Below are 4483 nucleotides of genomic sequence, written 5' to 3'. Positions count from 1 at the left end.
TCTGTTTCTTTGGTTTTAATTGTAAGTGCACGTTGACAGGATTGTCTGGGCATGCATGTCTAATTGTGGTGTAGATATTACAAATGGAGATATGCTAACCTACCCCAAGCAGTACAGTGGCTTATGGAACTTGGCATCCTGAAAATATTGTGCAGAGGTCCCATTAATTAGGATAAGACCCACTCATGATGCTGGCTTATATATGGCTACTTGGCTCTACTGCCCAGTGTTTCTAGCATAACTTGTGCCAGCACTCCAAGAGCAATAACCTCCATAAGTAATGTTTTACAAATGGATGGATGAGTTGCATAAAAATGAAGCCAATGTATCAAAACACTATTTGATTGTGTTAACTAATGGAGTAATTTTAATGTTGATTAAATTCTGAACTTTTTAAAAACCAGTTTAAAGCTAAATCTGACAGGTGGCATGGAACTGAGAAGGGCATGAGAGCTGTCCATGCAAAGCCCACCCACTGCACTTGCCATGCAAATCCCAAAAGTACTTGAGCACTATCTGGAAGTCAGATCTGAGCAGAGCAGTATCTTGACATTTCAAAGAGCACTGCATAACGTTGGCAATATTCTTTTACATATATGAATGTGGGACTGGGAATCTGAGAGGAGTGCTTGCGGTCAGCCTTTCCACTAAGCATCCACCTCACTTCCCCGAATGTGCCCTTTTTTCTCTTCGCCACGACAGCACCCACTTGAGAGAGGGGATCCGCCCCTAGGAACAGGAAACCCTATGGAGAGAATAAAAGGGGCGGTCCCCCTCGCTCCCACAGTTGGTTTCCTGTTCCTACGGGAGACCTGGAGAGAAGAGGATTCCCAGCCTGGACGCCGCTTGCGCGGTTTACCTGAATAGGGACGGCAAAGGCTCCAGAGCTGGAAGCAGCGTCGGGGGTCCTGTCTCAGCTTCCCCCCTCTGCTGGCAGGTACCGTGAGGCCAGGATCGGGGAGGCGCCTGGCTCACGGAGAAGCATCCAGCAGACCTGCGGGCCGGACCGCTGGGGTAAGATCCTGTGACGCCAGCCTCGGGTGGCGCACAGGCAGCGTGGGGCCAGTAATTTCTCCCCCGGAAGTATTACTACAGCTTCCGGGGTGATGGAGGAGGAGGACGGCGCCTGCGCGATCGCTGGATAGAAGCGCAGGCGCACACAGCAGAGCCGCAACCCGGATGTAGTGGTCACTTCCGGGTGCGGCAGGAAGAAGATGGTGGCCCCCATAACAAAAGGACGCCGGCGCTGATTCCCGGCGTCCATCATGGCATCTCCTCAAGATACAACGTTGCCTTCTTCTGAAGTTAACGCTGTTAGACCAGGAAGCCGGACTAGCAGCCGCAGATCATCCTCCAAGAGCACCAGGGAAAAAAGATCGGACCGGTCGGTTCCTCCATCTGTGCCTCCGTCTCCTCCTCTCCAGCCGGTATTATGACAGCTTCAGGGTGAGTGTGTGTCTACCCTATTTTAAGCTGATTATACTCCCTCTTTCATCTAATTCCCTAGGTTAAAAGAACAGGGAAATCCAAACATAAGCAATGTGCCTTATGCTCTCAGCCGCTCCCGGATACCTATTTAAAAAAGTTATGCCAGTCTTGCATCGAATCCACCTTACGAGAGGAGTCTTCAGTAAGGTCGGATGATATACGTAGCATGATAAGAGAGGAGTTGCGAGCTTTTCGAAACTCGGATAAAATTCCTGGAAGTAGGAAGAAATACAGCTCTCCTATATCTGAACAGTCATCTGAGGTTGAGGATAAGGAGTCGGACAGTTCCCAAGAGGTTATATCCTCGGAGGGTGAACAGGATACAGGTTTCCCTACAGAAAGCATTGACCATTTAGTCAGATCAGTACGTAACACCATGGGTATGGAAGATACTAAGACCCTTAAAACACCACAGGACGTGATGTTTGCTGGCCTGTCTGAGAAAGAGACCTTCCTTTCCTATTATTCCAGCAATAAAGGAGTTAGTCAAAAAAAAGTGGGAAAGTCGGGGGCAAAGAGGGTTGCCGTCTTCTTCAAAACGTCGCTATCCCTTTAATGACGAGGATTTCTCCAAATGGGTAAAAGCCCCAAAAGTAGATGCGGCAGTGGCATCCACTTCTAAGAAATCTTTATTGCCTGTTGAAGATTCAGGATCCTTGCAAGACCCGCTCGATCGGAAAGCAGACTCCCTTTTAAAAAGAGCTTGGGAATCCTGTACAGGAGCTTTTAGACCAGCTATCTCGGCCACATGTACTGCTAGATCCATGATGGTTTGGTTGAATGATCTGGAAGAAGGCTTAAAAGGTGGCCTTTCCCGTAATAAACTCATGTCATCTATTCCGTTAATTAGAGGAGCTACTGCCTTTTTGGCAGATTCTTTGGCTGATTCCATCCGATTAGCAGCCAAATCAGCAGGTCTAACCAACGCGGCTCGCTGCGCCTTGTGGCTAAAGGGATGGAAAGGAGATCCACAAACAAAATCCAAGTTATGTGGTCTGCCCTGCCAGGGTGAGTACCTATTTGGTACTCAATTGGATGACATTCTTACCAAAGCGGGTGAGAGGAAGAAAGGGTTCCCCAATAACACTTATCTTCCATCTTATAGGAGAGCGTTCCGAAAGCCCATGTTCAACAGAAGACGGGACTATAAAAACCAGGACTGTTGGGCTAATAAGGACTTTAAGCAGAAAGGAGCCTTCTTCGGAAAACGCCCTTTCAAACCTGAGGATAAACCCCGCTAGGACAGATCTACCCGTTGGTGGTAGGTTGTCCTTCTCCACACAATGGCTGGCAATAACCTCTAATTCATGGGCAACTAGCCTTATAACTACAGGCCTAAAACTAAGATTTTCTCAAGTTCCCCCGGACTCGTTTTGTTTGACTTCCTTAGGTTCACCATCACAACAAGAGGCCTTGGAACAGGAAATAACTCTCCTGTCCAAAGGAGTATTAGTGAAAGTCCCTTTTCATTAAAAAGGAAGGGGATTTTATTCCCCTTTATTTTTTATTTCAAAACCCGACGGATCATACAGAACAATAATTAACCTTAAGAGACTAAATGTCTTCTTAGAGAACCAAACTTTTAAAATGGAATCCATTCGGTCAACTATTAAGCTTCTGTTTCCCCATTGCTTCATGGCAGTTCTTGACCTTAAAGATGCATACTATCATCTTTTAATCTTCAGAGAGCATCAACAATATCTACGGGTGGCAGTTATGGTCAAAGGTCAGATACGGCATTATCAATACACATCAATGCCCTTTGGACTATCAATAGCCCCTAGAGTTTTCACAAAACTGATCTCAGAGGTAATGTCATATTTGAGGTTAAAAGATACCCTCATAATACCCTATTTAGATGACCTATTGATAGTCGGGAACTCTTTCTCAATGTCATCAACGCTTATCTGATTCAGTTTCTTCCTTACAGGGGTTAGGGTGGTTAGTGAATTGGGAAAAATCTAAATTGTCCCCCACAACTGAGCAAAAATTTTTAGGAATTATTCTAGACTCTACAAATCAAATGTGCTTTCTTCCCGAGTCAAAACAAATAGCAATCATAAACAAAGTACAATCAGTGATTAACCACCCCCTAATTTCCCTAAGAGAAGGTATGTCCCTTCTTGGTTCCTTCACTTCTTGTATTCCAGCTGTTCCGTGGGCTCAATTCCATAGCAGGAAATTGCAGTATACAATACTTCGTGAGGAAGAAAGGTTACATGGCCGATTAGATACTCGTATTTCCTTAACGACAGACGTGATACAATCTCTTGGTGGTTAAATCCGAATCATCTTTCCAGTGGGGTCCCCTGGGTGGTTAAACCATCAAAAACTGTTTTCACTGACGCCAGTCCTAGTGGTTGGGGAGCACATTTAGAAAGCCAAATAGTGCAAGGTCTGTGGTCTCCTAGAGAATCAGATGATTCTTCTAATAAAAAAGAGCTGAAGGCTGTTTATCATGCCTTATCTGAATTTCTTCCGCAGCTACACGGAACGCATACAAGAGTCTTTTCAGACAACATGACAGCGGTAGCATATATAAACCACCAAGGAGGAACAAGATCGGAAGGACTCATGTCTATAGCCAACGATATTCTAGCCATGGCAGAGGAACACCTCCTGTCCCTATCAGCGCTACATGTGAGAGGAATCGACAATTCGAGAGCAGATTTCCTCAGTCGCCACACTCTCCACCAAGGAGAGTGGGTTCTAAATCGTCGTATCTTTTGTATGATAATAAAAAAGTGGGGCACTCCCGAGATAGATCTCTTTGCGACAAGACAAAACAGGCAAGTCAAATTTGCATCATTGTTCCGATCTGACAATCCAGATATCTTCGACGCCCTACAAGTACCATGGGTATTCAAGAAGGCATATGCCTTTCCCCCGCTGATACTACTTCCGACAGTGATCAGGAAGATAAGGGAGGACAGAGCAAACGTGATCCTAATTGCTCGTTCTGGCCCAAGAGGCCATGGTTTTCCTGGCTGAGAGC

This window comes from Ranitomeya imitator, chromosome 4 (assembly GCF_032444005.1).
Source record: "Ranitomeya imitator isolate aRanImi1 chromosome 4, aRanImi1.pri, whole genome shotgun sequence".
Lineage (NCBI taxonomy): Eukaryota > Metazoa > Chordata > Amphibia > Anura > Dendrobatidae > Ranitomeya > Ranitomeya imitator.
This window is presented reverse-complemented; position numbering follows the sequence as displayed.